We start from the raw sequence: 24,933 nt of genomic DNA, 5'->3' as shown, positions 1-24,933 counted from the left end.
CTCACTTTATGTTGTTTTTAGGAAATTGCATTGACAGTTATTAGTGTGTTTTTACTGAGTCAAAAATTATATTATGGGATATAAAATTGTAATAATTAATGATAGCCCCAAATATATCAAGGACACCAAGCTGGGGGGGGGCGTAATCTAAAGGCATTTGCTACGCCACAGAGGCTGCAGGCGTGACAGATATTTGATTTTTTTAAAAAAAAAATCACTCTATTCTGAACAATATGGCTTGGGTGGGGACCCTGAGGCCCAATGTGGTCCTGTAGGCATCTCTATTCGGCCCCTGAGATGACACCCCTCACTTGCCCTACTCCATACCCTCCTCATGTTGGTGACACACTTTTTAGACATGCATCATTTCGTGACACAGTAATTTACTCACAAACCAGAGGTTGAACTCACCTGTTTCTGGCCCTGGAGCACAGTGAGCATTCACGTGACACACCGACAGACTGCAGCCGACACACTAACATGTCACGACACACAGTTTGGAGAGCTCTGAGCTAGGGGATTCATTTTTTTTGTTTTTGTTTAATTCATCTTTATTGATTTAAAATATCATGTTAAATATATATTACAGACAGTTACATTAAAATTAAACACAAAAATATAATAGAAAAAAAGATAAAGAAAATAAAAATAAAGAGCAAAAAACAGTTAACAATAAGAAGTGACTATTGGTTATAACAAGGGACGCAGGTGGCGCTGTGGGTTAAAGCCTCAGCGCCTAGGGCTTGCCGATCGAAAGGTCGGCAGTTCGAATCCCTGCGGCGGGGTGCGCTCCCGCTACTCGGTCCCAGCGCCTGCCAACCTAGCAGTTCGAAAGCACCTCCGGGTGCAAGTAGATAAATAGGGACCGCTTACCAGCGGGAAGGTAAACGGCGTTTCCGTGTGCGGCTCTGGCTCGCCAGAGCAGCGATGTCACGCTGGCCATGTGACCCGGAAGTGTCTCCGGACAGCGCTGGCCCCTGGCCTCTTAAGTGAGATGGGCGCACAACCCCAGAGTCTGTCAAGACTGGCCCGTACGGGCAGGGGTACCTTTACCTTACCTTTATTGGTTATAACATCCTGTCTTTTCTAATAAAGTCTTCTGAAAGAAACTTCCAATCGTTCCTGCTGTACTGTTTCTATTGTCTTAATTTTATCACACAATTTGTTTTATAACTTTTCCTGTATATTCATCTAGTATATTTATTCCATTTGTTTATTATAGACAAGTATCATTCAGTTCTGCTAGGATAACGTCATTATTACAATATAATCTTATATATTCTTTGAATAGTCTCCATTCTCTGAATATTTTTTGATTTGGGGCTCCTCTGACTTTTCCACTCAGCTATGCTAATTGAAAATACCTGAGCTAGGGGATTCAAATTACTGCAGTTCAGAAAATAATGTTTCACCATACTCAGAAACACATGCATATTCTGTGCTATACAACTATAGTAAAAAGAAAATGAAGATGAACTGCTATTTATCTTTTGAGAAAGATTTCAAACATCATAGGTCGGGGGGGGAGAGATACTAATGTTTGGTTTTAAGTCTTCATCTGACATGGCATTCAAGACGTCATCAAAGGCATTTTTCCCTCATATTTGTTCATGGTTCATAATCATGTCTGCTATTGTCTCTTCTGGTGGTCATTGTTATGCTGTTGATTACAATTTGTAGATTTACGGGGAATGTAAAAGCAACCACAATGCTTGATCTCAAAGATCCCAAGGACAATATTGGCTTGAATTCTTACATCAATGAAGGCTTTGTGCTTCAGTGTTGAAAATATCTACCCAGATGGAAACACCAGAACATGATTCAAAGCTCTTTGCAGTAAAATGAATCCAAAGGTTCCCAATGGGGGGGGGGAATATATCCCATGCATTGGGAAACTTATGCCTTGGGACAAAGATAGTTGGTTCATTTATTCATTTTTACCTCAGACCCAGTCACATTAGTGTCATGTCCAATCTTCTGACCCAGTTGATTATTTTCTTTCTTTTGACTTGATTTCCAAGAGGTGATGGTTCTCAAGATTTTGCTCACATAATCCAGACCTTCGGTGTCAGTGCCTGAAATGAATTACTGTTTATATTAGAAACTTCGTTTAATAAATTAGGTCTGGTCTATGAACTGTCAAAGTTCTGCTACGTCTGTAATTCATATAGAACAGATGCCTTTTGCAAGACTCTTAGTTAGAAAGTAGGCAACATGATTGCTTCCTTTTTGCCATTACTAGGTTCTGTGGGTTGAGCTATCTACTGCCTATAGAGAATTAAAAACAATTTAAGAGGGCATCTGGTAGAAAGCACTCTAAGGCACCAAAAAAAATTGTTCCATATACAATGCGCTTCTGTTTAGGCCAGAGAATTATTCAGTAATTGGCACTTGTTTAAATAGACCATTCAGAATCAGTTTGGCTTTGGTTTTCCAATTGCAGATTGAGTTACTGAACTTTCTTTTTTCCAAACAAGAAACTTGGGGAGTCCTGATTTTTTCCAGCATATTCATGGCACCACTGTGATTAAGAGCAACAGCTAATTTTTGTACAAGAAACAAACACATTTTTCAAAAAGTGACATAAATAATTCAGACATTTTTTCCCCAGATTGTTTATAAATTATATATATTTAGTTTACTCTGGCCTAGTTTTGTTTTTTTTTTGTAAAACTGATTTTTTGTTTTTTAATGAAAGGTAACAGCAGCAATTTTTTAACTGCAGAATTTTAAATGGTAAGGGGAGTCACTGATGTGCCATTTTAACTTTTGGGCTAGCAGTTTTATTTAAGATAGTAAGCCAAATATCCTGTGATTAGACTGGGCTGTTGGAAGCCGACCATTCCATTGTTTATATTTTGCAAAGCACTCTTAATGTGGGAACAGTTGTCACATGAAAAGTTAATAATGAAGCATATCTATAAGGATATAAAATAATGTTGTGGAAACATCAGTTCACATCAACTGTTATAAGTTCAGACACTTGGAAATTTTCCTTCTATAGCTTTAGGTGACAACATTAAGCTTATTTTCCCCCCTTATTTCTTAAAGCTTGATTTGTGCATTCTAATTCTTTTTGGGTTCATCATCCCCAAAAAAATGCCTGTCTGAAGACAAGCCGTTTTGAGTGGAACAGCTGTCCAATGAAAATTTCATTGTTCTCCCTAGTAACACATTAAGATTTCAATAAAAGCTAAACCCATCGCTGGGGGAATTGAGAGTAAGTTTCCTGTGTTCCTGTGCCTATGAAATGAAAATGAAGCAGTTAACCATGGGAACTCGCAATGGCAGATGTGTGTCACAAGTAGATCGAGATTGGTCAGTTTATGGCAGATGTGGCCTGCCAGCAGTTGCTCACCTTTGGCCATTGACGCTAACAACATCTGAACTGGGACAGGTTTCCTGCTTCAGATCTATATCAAGCAAATCTCACAACCAAGACTGCAGTGCTAACCCCACTTATCTGGGGCTTCCAAGTAGACATGGTTAAGTTTGCACAGCAACCACTGATGAGCAACTTATCCATTTTGGTTTCTCTCTCTTTTTGCAATTTTAAGTTCACTGTTCCATGTTTTCACACCAGTTTGTGATTTTTTAATTTTATTTTTAAAGTCCCTGCGAAAATTCATCAGCATGTCAGTCGAAATTTATCCTAATATACACATACATTTGTATGCAGTTTTTGCCTAATGCACACATTTTTGCAAAGCAAATTTCCCTAATATAATGCATGCTTGCACATTATTCTCAGTATAAAGCATGCATTTCAATGTTTACCTTACTATGCGATTTTTATTTTTTATTTTTTATTATTATTTTCATACTTTACTAGCCTGGACAACCTCATGCAAAATTCAGAGAAGCGCGAATTTTGAAGGATGGCTATGTTTGTGTTGTGGTTCAGAAAGTGAGAATTGAGTAGATTTGCCTTTAAATGTACTGAAATTCTCCTTCAGCCCCAACAGCCCAGGTAGGACCACCTAGGAATACAATCTATGGTCCCTGTTGCTGTCTCTAAAAATATTATTGATTTGATGGAGTGGCATTTTGTACAGAGACATCATTTGAAGTGGATTTGGGAGTGATTTGTTTTTCTTAACTTGGAAAGAATACATTTTAATTATAATTCCTGGGTTCTTAGAATTCAGATTTCATGTTAACCTGTAGAGAACCTAGGGCTGCATGGGTTGATATGTTCTTGATACTGCCACCGGTAAGGCAGTGTTGGGTTTTAACAACAGTGCAGGACCATCTGTACCTGGTCCTCAGAACATATTGTAGATCCAATTTCAAACCTGGTCAGCTTCTTTATGTCTTTTAAAGACAATAGGTAGATAGTAGGAATATAGGGTTTCTGAAGGCTAAGAGTCAAATGGTAAAACCCTGCCATAGATTTTGAATAGTCTGAGGGAACTTTTGATAGAATACAGTGGTACCTCGGGTTAAATACGCTTCCAGTTACATACGCTTCAGGTTACAGACTCTGCTAACCCAGAAATAGTGCTTCAGGTTAAGAACTTTGCTTCAGGATGAGAACAGAAATCACACGACGACTGCGCGGCAGCAGCGGGAGGCCCATTAGCTAAAGTGGTGCTTCAGGTTAAGAACAGTTTCAGGTTAAGAACGGACCTCCGTAACGAATTAAGTACGTAACCAGAGGTACCACTGTAATGGAGTTATCCAGGGGTTGCCAACTGACCAGAAAGAAATGGCCTAGACTGCTCCCATGTCTTCAGCAGCTGTCTCATCAGGGGAAAAAATGATAGCTGACACTTTTCATGCTGTGGAGATCAGAATTAACATCTGCTCATGTATCTAGTTCAGAGGTCAGCAAACTACGGCCCGTGGGCTGGATACGGGCCGAGGGGCTCGTTAAACCAGTCCCCGGCCCTTGCCACCCGCTCAGTCAGTCCCCGCACGGAGCTAAGCCAGCGCAACGCACCGGTTTAGCTCCACACGGGGACTGACTTCCGGGACGCAGCCACAGCTTCCTATTGGCTGCAGGAAGCTCCTGCAGCCAATAGGAAGCCGTAGGCGGTGCCTCCTCCCCCGCCATGGCTCTGAAAGCACATACGCACAGGTGTGCGTGACCCCGGGCGCGGGCGCTCCAGCCCGCCGGCAGAAAAGTTTGCTGACCCCTGATCTAGTTCTCAACAGCACCACAACAAAATCTGATTTTAAAAGCTGACAGCGTTATTGTACTTCAAGCATTGCCTCCTCCTAAGTGTACCTCATGTGCACTTTCAGATCAGATTCACGGGACACCCGTCCCCACCCCTGGGGTGAAAAGGGCAATTACAGAGTCTTCCTGGTGGTGGCTTCCCTTTCTCAAGAGGCTAAAAAAAGCTGGTGAAAATGTCTTTGTTTGATTGTGTGTATCAAACACAAGATTTTGGTTTTATGTTTTATCATTGTGCCCTGATATTTTATGGCGTGGTGATATAGAAATATAAAATATAAAGTGAATAAATCGATTCTTCTACCCTGAGGGGGGAAATAGTGATATAGGGTGAGTTACAAATATTTTCATTTCAAATATGAAATGATAAAACTAAATCCTTCATCAACAGGGAGAATTCCCCCAATCTCTGCAACAAGTGCAATATTCTCAGCTGGAAAACAGAATTCCCTCTCATCCCATTCAGTTTAACAGCATTCCTATTTCTCCAAACTCCTGGCTGCCTGAGCAATTTGGATGTAAATTTTGCAAGGCACTTTGAAGATTGAATGTCTGCTGTACTGCAAAGCCAAATTAATTGCTTGATTCTGTATTCCAATTGACTGAGAATACAATGTTGCATCTATATATAATTATAAATTGAATTACTATTATGAAATAAGGAATGCATTCCTTCTGAATTTGCCCTTCCCCTCTGCCTCCTATTGATGGGACCTAAATTGTATCATCGGCCAATGAAGTTTGTGTGGCTCATCATAGGCTATCAGGCCAACTTCCCAGGGTGCCTAAGCTGTGGCCCTTCAGATGTTGTTCAACTCCAAATCCCATCAGCCTCAGCCAGCATGGATGATGGAAGTTGTAGTGCAGGCGCATCTGTCAGTCTGCAGGTTAGTTACCCCTTTCTTAGGCTCAGGAAAGCTTTACAGCAATGTAAGAGCTATCATGATTCTAAAGTAACCCATCTCCTGTGTTTCTCCAGGAGTTCTGCTTTAGGTGTGTTTTTCCCTAGCCAGCAGGAGAAAGAGGGTACATACAGTCTGCTAAGGGAATACGATAAGAAGAAAATCCACACTAATCCAGAACAAGAGACTTTCCCAGTCTAGCAATCTGTTTCAGTCCAGGCAGAGGGCCTTCTTGGTAATGTCGCCCACCCTGTGGAACACCCTCCCATCAGATGTCAAACAGATAAACAACTATTAGACTTTTAGAAGACATCCGAAAGCAGTCCTGTTCAGGGAAGTTTTTAATAGCTGGTGTTTTACTGTGTTTTTAATATTTTGTTGGGAGCCACCCAGAGTGGCTAGGGCAACCCAATCAGATGGGTGGCATATTGGGGCTGTGGTCTAAACCACTGAGCCTCTTCAAATTGCCTATCGGAAGGTCAGCAGTTCGAATCCACGCGACGGGGTGAGCTCCTATTGCTTTGTCCCAGCTTCTGCCAGCCTAGCAGTTCGAAAGCATGCCAGTGCAAGTAGATAAATAGGTACCGCTACGACGAGAAGGTAAACGGCGTTTCTGTGCACGCTGGTTTCCGTCACGGTGTTCCGTTGCACCAGAAGCAGTTTAGTCATGCTGGCCACAGGACCCAGAAAGCTGTCTGCGGACAAACGCCGGCTCCCTCAGCCTGAAAGCGAGGTGAGCACCGCAACTCCATAGTCACCTTTGATTGGACTTAACCGTCCATGGGTCCTTTTCCTTTTTACTTATTATTATTATTATTATTATTATTATTATTATTATTATTATTATTTCTGATAGTGACCAGCTAGATGCCTACAGGAGACTGCAAGCTAGGTGTATAGACAATAGTCTTCTGCCATATTATGTTCCTTGCTCCAGATGCTCAGAAGTACACTGCCTAATATGAAGGTTTCATTCACTGAAAGCCCTGTCCAGAACGTTGCTTCTAACTCATGGGTAGGCAAACTAAGGCCCGGGGGGTGGATCCGGCCCAATCACCTTCTAAATCCGGCCCATGGATGGTCCAGGAATCAGCGTTTTTTTACATGAGTAGAATGTGTCCTTTTATTTAAAATACATCTCTGGGTTATTTGTGGGGCATAGAAATTCATTCATTCGTTTTTTTTCAAAATATAGTCCGGCCCTCCACAAGGTCTGAGGGACAGTGGACTGGCCCCCTGCTGAAAAAGTTTGCTGACCCCTGTTCTAACTCTCAATGAAGTACCAGCAGTCACTGTTGCTCTTGTTTGTAGGGAAGGGTGTCTGTCTGGAGCTGGTGGGAATCTGTACATGTCTGCCCCGTGTGGTGCATTACTGAACTGCAGGTGGCAGCCATACTTGGTGGAGAAACTTCCAACCAGACTCTGCCCATCCAGGCTATTGCAAAGGAGAATAAGGGTTTCCTTTGACAACTGCGTGTTGCTGGAGCAACTAGAGCGTTCTTGGTTCAGGGAGGTTTGTGCATCCTTAGTTATTCATTGGTTTGTCCCAAGGCTTCTGGTTCCCAGCTGCAGGCCCACCCCAGACGCATGGCCGAGCCCTGGTAGTATCCACTGCAACATGCCTTTTTCAATGGGATTTTAAAAGGGAAGAAAACGATCTCACTGTAGCAAAAAAAGATCCCGCCTTGTCATAATCCAACTCAGGGTTTGCAGCTCAGAAAACCTATTCCTCGGCTTCCCCTGAAGCATACAAAATCTCACATTGATTTCATTGTTAAATGGATTAAGCCATTTATTATGGAGAGCTTTAGTTAATGGGATTTGTACCATTGTCGAAAGTAGTTTGCTAATCATTCAAGCTGCGGCAAATTATTGAGGAATATTCATTCGGAGCAAAATCCTTGACTTCAAACTGAGTGTGTTTGCAAAACACAAGGCTTGCCGCACTGCAAAAGAGGGGGTATTGAATGGAAAGGAGAATATTGCCTCAACGGAGCACATAAGTGTCTGACAGTTCTCTTCAAAGAAGGATTTCTTCGCTCAGTTCTACCCTAGCCTTTCCCATATGGCAACAATGGTGTTCAGAATGTCTGGCTAGGATATGAGAGATTAGGGTTGCCATATTCCTGAAAGTGAAAATCCAGACAGAGTTGTTGAGCTTTGCTTTGATTTTTGTAAGATTTCTTTTTACAGTCATACCTCAGGTTAAGTACTTAATTCATTCCGGAGGTCCGTACTTAACCTGAAACTGTTCTTAACCTGAAGCACCACTTTAGCTAATGGGGCCTCCTGCTGCTGCCGCACCGCCGGAGCACAATTTCTGTTCTCATCCTGAAGCAAAGTTCTTAACCTGAAGCACTATTTCTGGGTTAGTGGAGTTGGTAACCTGAAGCGTATGTAACCTGAAGCGTATGTAACCTGAAGCGTATGTAACCCAAGGTACCACTGTATAAAAATAGCCCAGCTTGCCATTTGTCTGGGTTTCCCCAAACATTTTGCCGATTCAGCAAAGATCTGCCCACATGCCGTTTTAGTGAGCAATTTCTGGACATCTCCAGGAAAACCCAGATAGGTAGGTAGGTAGGTAGGTAGGTAGATGATAGATAAAGATAAACTTTATTCGCACTAGCCAATGGCCATAGCAACATAAAACAAGCGATATATACAAATAAAATATATACAAATAAAAAAGACAGCAATGGGTAAAAAGGGCAATCAAATGGCCAAGATTATCGTTCAGATAGTGGCCCTTAATCTCATTGGACCTTCGATAAACGTAGCAACCTTTGGACATATGGTAGCCCCATGGGAGATCATGGGTTCAAATGCCCACTCAGCCATGATGCCTACCTTGGGCCAGTCATTATTTCTCAGCCCAACCTGACCTCAGATGGTTTTGTGAAGAAGAAGAGTTTGGATTTGATATCCCGCTTTATCACTACCCTAAGGAGTCTCAAAGCGGCTAACATTCTCCTTTCCCTTCCTCCCCCACAACAAACACTCTGTGAGGTGAGTGGGGCTGAGAGACTTCAGAGAAGTGTGACTGGCCCAAGGTCACCCAGCAGCTGCATGTGGAGGAGCGGGGAAGCGAACCCAGGTCACCAGATTACGAGTCCACCACTCTTAACCACTACACCACACTGGCACACTGGTTTTGTGAGCATAAGATGGAGAGTAGGAGAGAAACATACCCACCACCTTGAGCTTCTTGGATGAAAGATGTATAAACAGTGGCTATACCCTAAACAAAAAAAAAAACAAAAAAAAATGTGAGGGAGCCCGGAAGGGCCAAAGTATATTTCTAGGTCCCGCATGTTAAGAACTCTGTAAGAAAAATAGCAGCATGTGTTAATAAAAAGGGTCCGGCAATGTGAACTCTCTGCCCAGCACCACCCATAGATATAAATATAATAAAGAAATAAACTGGATTACGGTTTCTTGTAGGCCCAGAAGCTCTGCTCTCCCACTTCTGCAGCCATACAAGCACTGCAGTGTGTAAGACCTCTCTTCTATGAGTTGGGAAGTCCTCTCCTAGGTGTCCAGTGATAGGTCCCTAGTGATGAGCAGAACCTGGAAAAATCTGGAAGTCTCTGGGCTACCAGACATAATTCTGTGTGTGTAAGCAGAGGCCATGCGGAGAATATTGGGCTACCCTCTTTACCGGTGTAGCTCTCATCTTTCCATGGTTTTGCTCCATTTTCTCTTCACTAACCACTACCCAAGCTATTTGCTTTTTAAAAAAGACATGGGTGAAAAATATTCTTGGACGCCTGCTGCAATAGGATTTATATTGTGCCAAGCCTACATCTGACCCACTGCTGCTCCTGATTATAGGGCTGTGTGTTCTGTAATGAAAAACAAGCATATTTATAGAGACAGGTTTCCTATTATCCTAAGAGGCAGCTGTTGCTCTGCTGAGATCCTTTCTTTCTTTAATTAGTTTAGCGGAGTAGTGTCTGTTAATTTCACTCTTGACAGTGATCTTTGGCCCCAGTTTCTGGAGCCTTAAACGATATTGTCCCCTTTTAAAAAATAAAAATAAAAACCTCAAGGCCCTCCACCATTAAATATTTGATTTGATTTGTTCTATTATACAGTATATTAAATGTTATTCTGCCAGCTAAGTATATATGGGTGTGATCCAAGGGCAATTGAAGTTAATGGCTCTCTTTCAATTAGCGTCAATGGCCTTTTTTTATTAAGCACCGAGGACGTGCTTTCTAAATAGCACTAATAATGTTCTGACTACACTAATAAGGGATTTTCTTATGAGCCACACATATGAGACGTGCATGGTTCACCAGGCATGACTGCAATGCGAGCAGGGGGATAAGTGATTGGGTGAGTGAGGGTCCATTTCATCACCCTAAATAGCAGTTCCTCCATCAATTTTTAAGTCGTTGGAGAAGGGTCAGACACAATCGTCCAAGGACCATTCCCTGGAAAGCTGTATTTATTTTAAGCAGTGTGTTGGCAGCAGGGGTATTCTTCAGCCAGAACTCACCAGAATTCAGTTCCGGCACCTCTCTGGTGTACGCCATTGCCATTATAAGAGAACAAGGAAAACATTCGTAGTGAGTTCTGGCACCAGTGTATGTCTGAATACTTTTAGTGTGTTGTTGATCAAATATTTTTGCAAATCGCTTTCTTAATTACTGGCTCGTGCCATATCTGTCTACCAGCTGGTCATAAGCATGTCTAGATCCGCCTTCCTCGACCTAGTACCCTTCAGATTTTTTATTTTATTTTTTTACTACAATTCCCATTATCCTTTTGCTGGTCTTGGTGTTTATGGGATTTTTAGTCCAAAACATCTAGACAGCACCAGATGGAGGGATGCTGGTACAGCGGAACCTCAGCTTTCAAGCATCTCGGAAGTCGAACATTTCTGTTTTTGAACACCCAAAACCCGGAAGTGAATGCTTCCGTTTTCAAACGCGCCTCGGAAGTTGAACGGCTTCCAAAGCGCATCTCTCCATTTCCTCAATGGAATTTGCCGATCGCCCATTGCGCCTCGGTTGTCAAACGTTTTAGAAGTCGAACGATCTTCCAGAACGGATTACGTTCCGCAACCGAGGTACCACTGTATAAATTTGTTTTGTGTGGCGTGTGACCCATGATCAGGACGCATATTGGGTCACTGATAACACTGGTTTGAGATATCCAAATACAGTGCTGTATTGTTATTTAACTGATAACACAATTGTACAGCTGCCTACTCAGAAGTGAGTCCCATTGAAGTCAATGGGACTTCCTTCCAACAAAATGGGTATTTGGATTGCAGCCCGGAAAAGCAAATGTGAATCAACATGTGCGTCAAGTCAATTTAAAAACACATAATAGAAACAGCTAAAATAGTTTTTTTAAAAAAAATACAATAGTTAAAAAACAATGATAACTGAAAGTCGGTTTAAAATCAATACCAAATGAACATCTGAGGCAGAGACCTTTTCCTCCAGCTCTAAAACAGCCACAGGGAAACTGGATTTCTCTTTTTCCACACCATTTTGTTCAAATGAAACTCTTTTTCTTTACTGTTAGGTTGCTACTGTTATTCAAAACTATTGGTGAAAATCAACTGCCTCCTGGTTTCCATTGTCAAAATCCAGCTTCTTTCATATTTCTCTTTCTCAGACACCTCATTATAGGCTAGGACAGGCTCCCCTTCGTGGCTTTATAATACACTTACCCTTGAGGTTTCTTTTGTGTACAGAATATCTGTGGAAGACCATTTTGGATATGAGAAGTGGGTGTTGTTCTATCCCTTTCTTAAAGACGCTGTCTAGTTGCCACTTCACATGTCTTTAGAGGCGGGCGTGAAGGGGAGTTGCAATATGATTTATTATTTGGCTAATACTGGTGTATTTCTTTAGCGCTCTTTGCTTACCGCCAATAAACTCCCAACTCTTTCACTTCTGTCTTTGTAAGGAATAGGATTGGGGTCTTTTGTAAAAGGATCCTGCGTCCACATTCCTCACTAATCCTGTCAAGTTATCTCAGGCTTCATTCAAGGTCTTCACTTAAGCAAGGCTGATGGCGTCATCGGCAGATCGCAGGTGGCGAAGGTCCTTGAGGCCTTCTCTTTATTCTCACAAACCTTGAAAGTTTCCTCCAGGTGGGAGGTGAATTTTAATTTTAATTTCACCCTTCAGAATGAACTTTGAACTCCTCCTTAAATATCATTGTTCTGCACATGTAGATGTGCCTTAAGTTATTCACAAGACCACATGGGTCTTCTTCATTCTCATCCAGAGCATACACAATGCTTTCCATTTGCACTGAGGCAACGTGCGACTTGCGACTGACAAAAAGAAAACATACAAAATGACTTCCAAAACAAAACGCTTCTGTGACTCCAGCCCTTGTCTGCAGAAGGCTCAGAAGAGGGTTTATGAAAGCTAAGAAACGCGCATGTATTGAAAGTATAGCTATTAGGTAAATGTATAATAGGGCTAGATGCAACAGCTCTCTTTATGTGAAAATGAAACAAGGACAACCTGATCTGGAGCTCAGTTAATTGGAACAAAATGGATTTAAGCCAGCCTGACCCCATTGACTTCAATGGAACTAAACTGGGTAGGCATTTAACATTTTCCACTCTCTACATGTAGGGATTTCTCTAGCTGTTTGATTCAGTCAGGGCAATGTGAGGTCAGAAGTTGCACTCTTGGGCAGCCCAAGTGAGAAGGCTGCCTCAGGAAGCTGGTTTTTGGTGACATGAAAGGACAGCAAATCGTTGATTATTTAATTTATTATTGTTGGGTTTGTGGGACTTCCTTCCTCGGCGGGGGGCAGGGAGCAAAATACCGTATTTTTCGCTCTATAAGACGCACCAGACCATAAGATGCCCCTAGTTTTTGGAGGAGGAAAACAAGAAAAAAAATATTTTGAATCCCAGAAACCGGAACAGCAAGAGGGATCGCTGTGCAGCAAAAGCAGCGATCCCTCTCGCTGTTCTGGCTTCTGGGATAGCTGCACAGCCTGCATTCTCTCCATAAGACGCACATACATTTCCCCTTACTTTTTAGGAGAGGAAAAGTGTGTCTTATAGAGCAAGAAATACAGTAACTATGCCACTCTTGGCTATTGTGCACTGGGTTTGTGCCTGCTCCATCTCAGGCAACAAAAAGTATTTGGGGGGTTGTTTTCTCTGGCAAGCTGCTATGTTTGCATAGATAGAACATTCATAATTGTGAGACGCTGAATTCTGCCCCATTTCTGTTGTTTTACTGCTGCCGTCTTTATGCTGATTTCATTGTTTTGATTATTATTTTATTGTTGCATGCAGGCATTATTATCTTGCAAGCTGCTCTGGAATATATATTGAGGGACAGGATATATGGTTGGCATCCGTCTTTCTCAAGAAACAATGGAGTACACCTCCAGGGATATCGCCAAACTGCTGCATTAGGAGCACTGAAGTGGGGAGCAAGGCTACACAGTGTAGCCTTGGAGGTCCTGCCCAGATGACAAGATCCCCCTCTCAGCTTTGCTGATGTGGTCCAAAGGAAAGCGGAGCAATACGTTTGGCACCAGCTCAGCTGTGGGATTGGACTTGAGACCTGCATGCAAAGCAGATGTTCCGTCCCTGAGTTTTGGTTCTTCCCCACAGGAGCCCTATCATCCTTTGCATATTTACACCTAAACTTTCCATATCAATATAAGTCCGTACAAACGTTTATACAGCAGAACCAATTCATCTTCTAATAACCACAGCGCTTGTTTAGCATAGTGTTAAATTTACTTAAATATTTTAGCAAAGGAACAAAAACAAACCCACAGCGTTCTCACCTCTTCTGCTTCAGTGCTGCAACTGTTGCAGCAAGTTTGTGTGATCAGATGTGTGGGATCTTTTGAAGAAGAGGAGGAGGAGGAGGAGGCGGAGGAAGTGATTGTCTTGGAATAGTACATTTGGTAAAAATAAAATAATGCTACTAAATAATGCTACAGTGAATGATGCAGATTACATGCAAAGGTAAAGGCAAAGGTAAAGGACTCCTGGACGGTTCAGTCCAGTCAAAGGCGACTATGGGGTTGCAGCACTTATCTTGCTTTCAGGCCAATGAAGCCGGCATTTGTCCACAGACAGCTTTCCAGGTCATGTGGCCAGCATAACTAAACCGTTTCTGGTGCAACAGGACACTGTGATGGAAACCAGAGTGCATGGAAACGCGATTTACCTTCCCGCAGCAGCAATACCTATTTATCTACTTTCACTGGTGTGCTTTCAAACTGCTAGGTTGGCAGGAGCTGGGACAGAGCAACAGGAGCTCTGACTGACCTTCTGATCAGCAAGCCCAAGAGGCTCAGTGATTTAGACCACAGCACCACCTGTGTCCCTGCATGCAATGGACTGCACCCCTGACCCCACCATCCAGCAATGTATTTCAATTTAGTCAAGGAGGTGTTTCAGTGTTTGTCATGATTAAATTAAATGACTGCATACTAAACTTTGTATTCATTGCAGATAGCAACAGAAAAAGCTTCCCTACCAGAAGCATTTTGTAGAAGCTTTCATGGAGGACTGAGGTAAGGGCAGCGCTGCTCACAGCCTGCTGAGAGTAAACCAAAGAAATATATGCTCACCTAAATCCCATGAACCATCTCCAATGCTGCTGCCATCGCCTCCTTTTTCTACTTCTCCCAAGGCACAGAATGGCAATGGAGGCAGAAGTGGCAAGAGGCAAGTGGCAAAAAGCCTGACAGGTGTTTTTTTCTTCAGCACAAAAGATGCAGCAATTTTTGTGTGATGCTGAATACCTCCCAGTCCTTGACTAGAAGAGACACTCAATAGCATGGCCTTTCCTCCAAACTGCTTTCGTGTGCTGGTCCCATGGGTTACCCAAGAGACAAGGTCCAAGTCCGGTCCATGGTCAAAGGTGCAACATGGAGGCAGTCCGTCGTAGCTGAAGCTGGGTGCAGGGCAGGGAGTCAGGTGAAGTCAGGAACAGGCTTACAAGCAGGGAGCCAGGGCGGGTCAGGAGCTCAGGCAGGAAAGCAGGACAGGGTTCAGACAGGAACTAGCAACCAACAATGTTGCTCCCGCAACTTGGGACTGCAGCTGGCGGCTTTTATCTGCCCCAAGGCATAGGCGACCCAAATCCTCAGGTGACTCGCCTCTCCTGGCCTGGAGGTGAGCACTCCTCCTGCAGGAACTTAGTTCCCTCCGCCTCTCTGCCCTGAGCCTCTCCAGCTCAGGAGAGGCTGGAGGGTTACTGGACCCAGAGGCAACCTCAGCTTCCCTTGACGGGGCTGAGAGTGGAGCACCTGCAGGCAATGGGTCCTCCATCACCTCAGGAGCCAGAGCAGACTCAGCTGGTGCCTGCACCTGAGGATCCAGCACAGGTGAGGACCCTTCAGGCTCAGGCCCCAGCCCCGGCTCAGCTGGTTCTGGAGGCGGGGAATCCTGTGCAGGTTGGGATCTCTCCGAGTCTGAATCCGAGGCCATCACATTTCGTGAGATTCCCACCTGTCCTTGGGATTCTTCACAGTTCTAACACTGCCAAGGATAGCGAGAAGAAATGTTTGGATTGGATCTTCTTCATTCCAGGAAAATTGTGGAAGGAGGCCCGTTCCCTAGAGAAGGCAGCAGGGCCTGGATTATATCACAAGAACCCATCTCACCGTCAGAATCACATGACTGCAAGTAGGTAGTGGACGGAGATTTCCCTTTTCACCACAGAGACCTGGGTTTTGATCCCTACCCACTCATGAAGTCCTCCTTGTAAATTACAATTTAGAAGCAAGATTGTGTGCAACCCGTTGTTGTTGTTGTTTAGTCGTTTAGTCGTGTCCGACTCTTCGTGACCCCATGGACCAGAGAACGCCAGGCACTCCTGTCCTCCACTGCCCCCCGCAGCTTGGTCAGACTCATGCTGGTAACCTCGAAAACACTATCCAACCATCTCGTCCTCTGTCGCCCCCTTCTCCTTGTGCCCTCCATCTTTCCCAACATCAGGGTCTTCTCCAGGGAGTCTTCTCTTCTCATGAGGTGGCCAAAGTACTGGAGCCTCAGCTTCACAATCTGTCCTTCCAGTGAGCACTCAGGGCTGATTTCCTTCAGAATGGAGAGGTTTGATCTTCTTGCAGTCCATGGGACTCTCAAGAGTCTCCTCCAGCACCATAATTCAAAAGCATCAATTCTTCGGCGATCAGCCTTCTTTATAGTCCAGCTCTCACTTCCATACATCACTACTGGGAAAACCATAGCTTTAACTATACGGACCTTTGTTGGCAAGGTGATGTCTCTACTTCTCAAGATGCTGTCTAGGCCTGTCATTGCCCTTCTCCCAAGAAGAAGGCGTCTTTTAATTTCGTGGCTGCTGTCACCATCTGCAGTGATCATGGAGCCCAAGAAAGTAAAATCTCTCACTGCCTCCATTTCTTCCCCTTCTATTTGCCAGGAGGTGATGGGACCAGTAGCCATGATCTTCGTTTTTTTGATGTTGAGCTTCAGACCATATTTTGCACTCTCCTCTTTCACCCTCAATAAAAGGTTCTTTAATTCCTCCTCACTTTCTGCCATCAAGGTTGTGTCATCTGCATATCTGAGGTTGTTGATATTTCTTCCGGCAATCTTAATTCCGGCTTCGGATTCATCCAGCCCCGCCTTTCGCATGATGAATTCTGCATATAAGTTAAATAAGCAGGGAGACAAAATGCAGCCTTGTCGTACTCCTTTCCCAATTTTGAACCAGTCAGTTGTTCCATATCCAGTTCTAACTGTAGCTTCTTGTCCCACATAGAGATTTCTCAGGAGACAGATGAGGTGATCAGGCACTCCCATTTCTTTAAGAACTTGCCATAGTTTGCCATGGTCGACACAGTCAAAGGCTTTTGCTTAGTCAATGAAGCAGAAGTAAATGTCTTTCTGGAACTCTCTAGCTTTCTCCATAATCCAGCGCATGTTTGCAATTTGGTCTCTGGTTCCTCTGCCCCTTTGAAATCCAGCTTGCACTTCTGGGAGTTCTCGGTCCACATACTGCTTGAGCCTTCCTTGTAGAATTTTAAGCATAACCTTGCTAGCGTGAGAAATTAGTGCAATTGTGCGATAGTTGGAGCATTCTTTGGCACTGCCCTTCTTTGGGATTGGGATGTAGACTGATCTTCTCCAATCTTCTGGCCACTGCTGAGTTTTCCAAACTTGCTGGCATATTGAGTGTAGCACCTTGACAGCATCATCTTTTAAAATTTTAAATAGTTCAGCTGGAATACCATCACTTCCACTGGCCTTGTTATTTGCAGTGCTTTCTAAGGCCCATTTGACTTCACTCTCCAGGATGTCTGGCTCAAGGTCAGCAACCACACTACCTGGGGTATATGAGACATCCGTTTCTTTCTGGTATAATTCCTCTGTGTATTCTTGCCACCTCTTCTTGATGTCTTCTGCTTCTGTTAGGTCCTTTCCACTTTTGTCCTTTATTATGGAAATCTTTGTACGAAATGTTCCTTTCATATCTTCAATTTTCTTGAACAGATCTCTGGTTCTTCCCATTCTATTGCTTTCCTCTATTTCTTTGCATTGCTTGTTTAAGAAGGTCTTCTTGTCTCTCCTTGCTATTCTTTGGAAATCTGCATTCAATTTCCTGTATCTTTCACAATCTCCCTTGCATTTTGCTTGCCTTCTCTCCCCCGCTATTTGTAAGGCCTCATTGGACAGCCACTTTGCTTTCTTGCATTTCCTTTTCATTGGGATGGTTTTCGTTGCTGCCTCCTGTATAATGTTACGAGCCTCCATCCATAGTTCTTCAGGCACTCTGTCCACCAAATCTAAATCCTTAAACCTGTTCCTCACTTCCACTGTGTATTCATAAGGGATTTGACTTAGATTGTATCTTACCGGCCCAGTGGTTTTTCCTACTTTCTTCAGTTTAAGCTTGAATTTTGCTATAAGAAGCTGATGATCTGAGCCACAGTCAGCTCCAGGTCTTGTTTTTGCTGACTGTATAGAGCTTCTCCATCTTTGGCTGCAGAGAATATAATCAATCTGATTTCGATGCTGCCCATCTGGTGATGTCCATGTGTAGAGTCGTCTCTTGTGTTGTTGGAAAAGCGTGTTTGTGATGACCAGCTTGTTCTCTTGACAGAACTCTATTAGCCTTTGCCCTGCTTCGTTTTGATCTCCAAGGCCAAACTTGCCAGTTGTTCCTTTTATCTCTTGACTCCCTACTTTAGCATTCCAATCCCCTATAATGAGAAGAACATCCTTCTTTGGTGTCACTTCTATAAGGTGTTGTAAGTCTTCATAGAATTGGTCAATTTCAGTTTCTTCAGCACCAGTAGTTGGTGCATAAACTTGGATTACTGTGATGTTAAAAGGTCTGCCTTGGATTCGTATCGAGATCATTCTATCATTTTTGAGATTGCATCCCAGTACAGCTTTTGCCACTCTTTTGTTGACTATGAGGGCCACTCCATTTCTTTTACGGGTTTCTTGCCCACAGTAGTAGATATGATGGTCATCCGAACTGAATTCGCCCATTCCCGTCCATTTTAGTTCACTGATGCCCAGGATGTCAATATTTATTCTTGCCATCTCATTTTTGACCACCTCCAACTTACCCATGTTCATGGTTCTTACATTCCAGGTTCCTATGCAATATTTTTCTTTACAGCATTGGACTTTCCTTTCGCTTCCAGGCATATCCGCAACTGAGCGTCCTTTCGGCTTTGGCCCAGCCGCTTCATCAGCTCTGGATCTACTTGTACTTGCCCTCCGCTCTTCCCCAGTAGCATGTTGGACGCCTTCCGACCTGAGGGGCTCATCTTCCAGCGTCATAACTTTTATATGCCTGTTGTCTTTGTCCATGGAGTTTTCTTGGCAGGGATACTGGAGTGGCTTGCCGGTTCCTCCTCCAGGTGGATCACGTTTGGTCAAAACTCTCCACTATGACCTGTTCATCTTGGGTGCCCTGCTCGGCATAGTTCATAGCTTCTCTGAGTTCTTCAAGCCCCTTCGCCACGGCAAGGCAGTGATCCATGAAGGGGGTGTGCAACCCAGGGAGGCGTAAAATGCTCGTTTTGCTAATAACCTTGGGATATTAAATTACATTCTGTACATATACAGCAGATAGCTGCATAAAACTCTCTCTCAGCATCCTCTAAAAAGGAAAGTTAATGTGATGACTCTGGATTTGTGCTCTCTAGTGCCTCACTGACTCCTGAGAACCTGACACTACATGAACCTTTTCTTCAGCACTGCCCCATGACCTGCACTTAATGGAAGTTAAGCACACTTCACGGATGACAATCCATGTATGAGTGACTCTCAAGGGTGCGACAGTCGTGGCTTTGGCTGCTTTGAAAAGACCGATTTGCTGCTTCTGAGGGCATGTTAGTGGTTTTAAATGTAAAGCGACTTAGGACCTCCTTCCCTTGATTATAAAACGCTACTGTAAACAGCACCAATGGAAATGAAAGCAAGAACTTGTATTATGAACAAGGCCCATGCTTCAACTTCAGTGGATAAAATTTGGTTTCATTTGAGAGGAAGTGATATCCGCACCGGTTCATTTTCACAAGAGGTGGTACTGTATAATACCATGATTGGTAGGTTCTGCCCATGTTTCATAAATAATTTGGATCTGCCTGCAGCCACTTGTTGGGAGATGAAGGAGTGGAATTCGCCGCTGTGCTTGCCTCCTTTCTCTCATGGTACAGACAACAGAAGAGTTGTCTCCAAAAATCATTTATACGCTGCCACCAGGATACAACCAGGGAGCATTTAATTTAAATTCACACCTATCTTTGCAACCATTTCTGATTCTGTAACTTTTTTATTCAGTGAATGTCTCCATTCATCTAGCCTTGCTGCATTTCCCACAAACTGCAGCTAGTCCGTGTCAATGATGTGCCATAAGTAAGGTCTCTGCTTAGCCTACTTCTATCAGGTTGTTGTTGCTGTTGCTGTTGCTGTTCTTCTTCTACTTCTACTTCTACTTCTACTTCTACTTCTACTTCTACTTCTTCTTTTGCTTGGACTCATCTTGAGCTTGCTGACAGATTATCTTTGCCAATCTTCCAGAGGTTCTCCTTTTAAGATTTTTGACCAGGTCAGCAAACTAAAGCCATCAGCATCACATAGCATTCATCAGAGTAAAATCCTGAGAGTTTTCCCACACATGCTGAAAAATCAAAACTGAAAAGGACAGCATGAAGCAAATAGCTTGGCTAGAAGAGGTGTGCCACTATTTCCCTGTCTAGAAGAAGAAGAAGAAGAAGAAGAAGAAGAAGAAGAGGAGTTTGGATTTGATATCACGCCTTTCACTCCCTTTAAGGAGTCTCAAAGCGGCTAACATTCTCCTTTCCCTTCCTCCCCCACAACAAACACTCTGTGAGGTGAGTGGGGCTGAGAGACTTCAAAGAAGTGTGACTAGCCCAAGGTCACCCAGCAGCTGCATGCGGAGGAGCGGAGAGACGAACCCGGTTCCCCAGATTACGAGACTACCGCTCTTAACCACTACACCACACTGGCTCTCAAGCTCTTTCGAAGGAGCAAACTTCTAAACTGAATGTTAACAGAGTCTTTTCCCAATACACATTTGCGCATTGACGTCCCCAAGACACCCCCCAATAAAACACAATTGACACATGGTTTTTAGTTTAAGGTTTTTGGCATAATTTTGGCCACAACTTTATTAAAATTACAAGCAATGTGAGTTGTTGCTTAGGCATTGGTTGCGATTATCTGACCCCGCATGGGGACAGACTGACATTCGCACGCCTGCGAAGTCAAAAAGGGAAAACATTGGGGGGGGAGATGGGACTGGGTACCATGCCTCACCTCTCCCCAAATGCTCCCAGGGGCTCTTGCGTGGCCCTAGCCCCTTGACAGGAGTTCAGACAAAAGCATGGCGAGCCCATAGCTGTCAACTTACAGATTTGAAAATAAGGGACCAGCAGCCTCGAAAATAAGGGATCAGCAGCCAAAATAAGGGATTTTAGTCAACCAGCTGAAATACGAAGTTAAAAGGTACCAGAGAATTTTGGAGAGCAGCGCCGGTTTTTAGGCCTTCGTTTCCAGAGGTTGCTGCTCAAGACACCAGCTGATGAAACACTGCAATTAATTAACTACAGGCAGCAACCACTTTTCCCACAAAACGAAGTCCAAGCTACGAAGATGCTGCTGCAGTTCTGTATCTTTTCTCTCGTGCTCCATCTGCAGTTCTCAGTTCCATCAGGTGGGACGGGAGGAAGGGGGGGGGAATAGCACCTGAAGTAAACCCACAGATCAGACCATCTATGCTAGTCCACCACTACAAATCTATGGGAGAAACGCTTGCGGTCCTTCCCTTGTAGCCCTTGGAATACCTGCCCGTGCCTTCACCGCCTCCTCCTCTCTCTGAACTGCTTTCTCTATGGTTGCCCTCGCTCTCCTCTCAAGGCTCCTCAGCAATTCATAGGCCATGCCAGGCTGCCCATCTCATCTGGGTCCTTTGGCGGCACAGCCGCAGTATGACCTAGCGGGAGCGGGAGCGGTGGTGACGGGCAGAAGGGAGGCCCCAGGCAGAGACGCTCTGTTCGGTGGCCACGAGGAGGATGGTGGCAGAAGGGCCCGAGGCTCCCACCATTCCTAGCGGGGAGGGGCTCCCAGGGGCTGAGGCTGGTGAGAGGAGGCCAGAGGGGGGTGGGCCGGGCAGCCAAGCAACACAGTTGGAACCTCCCTCCTCCTTGGCCGGCAGGGAGGGAGGGAGAGGAGCTGCTTCCTTTGAAACTGGGGAAATTTAAGGGACATCATCAATAAGGGACAGCAGCGGGACACGACGCTGGGATAAGGGACTGTCCCTCCAAATAAGGGACGCTTGACAGCTATGCTCAGGCCCAGCTTTCATCTCAGATGCAAGTACAGCTTCATATCCTCACCTCTCCTTTCATTTTCTGTTCCAATCATTCTCCATCTAGAGCAAGGAGGTGGAACTAGTAACCCTCATCTCTGACAGTTTGCCTTGCTGGCTGGGGCTCATGGGGGCTGGAGCCCCACAAATCCCACCTAGTCCTATATAAAGTTCACTGCAGTTGTTTAACCTTGAAATGGCTGAGGCCTGAATGATGATCACATCGCCTGCAGGTGCGAGAAAAGGGCACAGCCTTCTCACCAAGTGGAGATGGTTGTCTGACTCAAATCCAGGGGTGATATTGTAAGAATTGCAATATTACAAATCTAGGCTGGATGGCAGTCTATTTTGGACAGCCATCAATTTCTCCCCGATTCCATATCAGCTATGTTTGATGGGCATTTCTTCAAAAGGGTCTTGCATTCTGGCTAAACATGTGTTGTGTGGGTGTTTCTTTTCAGTTTGAGTCTTGCTCCTGTCTGTATTTGTCATATACTGCTTATGCTTATGCGCTGCGCATTAGTAACTGCACAGCTGAACGCAGAAGTCTGTTATGTGGTTGGCATACCATAACAAAAATTGGAATAAAGGGAGAAAATCAGTAAAAAGAAGGTAGTATTTTAAGGAGCCTTCCCTGTGATTGTGTTATGTGTGCAATGTTAGACTTCTTTTAAAAACTACAAAACGCTTGCAGTACATAGAAGTTTAAAGTCAAGGATATGTCAATGTTTCCACTCCTCTTCAAACTACCAGTAGATTGAAAATGCAACCTTTCTTTTCATAAAACATTAGAGGCAACAATTCAATTATTACTGCATTTCTGCCTGGTTTTGTATTTTAATTATTCCTTACCCCTTCACTATGGACTATTCAGTGTATTCACTCACCACTAGAGTAACAAAATGTTTCAGAAACACTTCAAAAAAAGACATTCTCCTTCAGGAATTAAGCACAGTTCTCAGTAAGAGTTCACTTAGCTATTCAGAGAACAATGACCAAGATGTCAAATCCTTGAAACCCAAGCTTTGAATATATAACAGCAGATACTCATGGTACCACCCACAAAAATATACACATATGTATATGTCCTTCAGTAAAAGTGAAAGCAACTTAGGATGCTACCCATATTTCTTTTTTCCTTTTTTTGTTTTGTTTTATCTAGCACTACTGTGCTTTTCACTGTATTGTCTTCCTTTTCAAAAGAAAATTCAGATCTATGGAATTATACTGAGAACTTATCGGCCCTTAAAGCACAATTCCTATCTTAATAATGATAGCGACGGTAACAAGGTCTCTTAGCAATTCATCAGCAACTATCTGTTCAATTATCTCAGATAATTTCTTAAGCAGAGAGTTTGTTTTCCATGGCATTCCATGACATGTGAGAGAAGAGCCCATTCTCCTTCATAAGGACCATTGTCTTTGTCGGTAACTGTATTAGCTCAGATGGCGAGCTTCTCTCCTGCCCTTTTTATTTCTGGAGAGTACGGAGCCTTTGTCAGAGAAGTTCACCAAACAACCTGCTTCAGCTCTCTGATTCTATTTTTCCAGTGCAAAATAATAAGGGGAAAAGTTTGCTATTCAGCCTTCAAAGCAAAGCTGAGCTGAAACCATCCAGGAGGTCTTGGTTTTGTTACGGTTGGGGGGGTGGACTTCTATGGTTTAAATGTGTTTTCGGTGACCTCAGAAATTATTCTCCCCTGCTCCCAAGTCCATAATAAATAATAATAATAATAAATTTTTATTTATATCCCACCCTCCCCAGCCGAAGCCGGGCTCAGGGCGGCTAACAACAATAAAATAATACAACATTCTAAAATCATTTCATTATAAAATTAATTCAAATCAAATTGATGGCAACCATTGGGCTAGAGTTCTGTGAAGATTGCCAAAGGAGGGAGTCAGGCTGTGCCCTGGCCAAAGGCTTGGTGGAACAGCTCTGTCTTGCAGGCCCTGCGGAAAGATGTCAAGTCCTGCAAAGCACTGCTCCCAGGGGACTGATCATAAGACAAAGGGTTGCAGTGTCCTGTGAAGTTCAAGAAAGCTTAGACTATGTTGTCCATGGGCCAGTCTACAGGTGCTAAGCTTGAATTAGTTCTTCAACAGAACTGAGCAAACACTCAGATTGCCATTATATAGCCATGAGTCATGGACTGGTTGGACTTCCCAAGGGAAGAAGGCCTGGGGAGTGATGGGGGGGTGACAATGAGCGGTCAGATGGAGAAGAAGGTGGGAGAAGCAGGTAACAGGGTTTAGTGAGCAGGAAGAGGCTGTGACAGAGAGCAGTCCGGAAGCAGAGGCAGAAGTGGAGGCTGGAGAGGAGGGGGGCTAAGAGGAAGAGATGAGGCGGGCTGGGGAGGAAGCCCGGCTGTCTTCCTCTCCTGCTGCAACCAGTCCCTCTGCAACCAGTCTCTCAGGACCAGAAGAGGCATGAAGAGGGTGGAACAGAGACAGACATGGCAAAGAAGTCTCAGATTGCTTGGGAAGGACCTGGGAGGAAGGAGACTTTGGGGAACGTCACTCCTCGCAACTGCCTCATAGGATTAAGATCTACTGAGAAGAGTTGCTATGCTCACTAGGCCAGAGCTGTTTTGTTTCCTTGAATAAAAAGTTAAACTTCACACGTGCCTTGTGAGTTATTCCTGACCTCCTCCTCACTCCCACCTTGAAACCATGTGCAGCTCTTCTCTCTAACCATGAGAATTAGGATTAACCACATGTACCTCTCCCCTGCTTTTTCCAGGCATTTGTTGTTTAGTCGTTTAGTCGTCCGACTATATGAACCTTTGTTGGCAAGGTGATGTCTCTACTTTTTAAGATGCTGTCTGCAGTGGCGTAGCATGGGGGGTGCAGGGGGGCCGGCCGCACCGGGCGCAACATTTGGGGGGGGGGGCGCTCGCCGCCTCCGGAGTCGCCGAAGAGCCTCGAGCGCAGGCTGTAGCAGAGCCCCATGTCTCGCGGAACCGACGAGCTGTGCACGCGTCCGGGCTGAAGGCGTCCAGCAGGCAGTGGCTCTCAG

The sequence above is a fragment of the Podarcis cretensis genome, assembly GCF_951804945.1.
Source record: "Podarcis cretensis genome assembly, chromosome: 1".
Classification (NCBI taxonomy): Eukaryota; Metazoa; Chordata; class Lepidosauria; order Squamata; family Lacertidae; genus Podarcis; species Podarcis cretensis.
Note: the sequence above shows the minus strand (reverse complement) of the source record.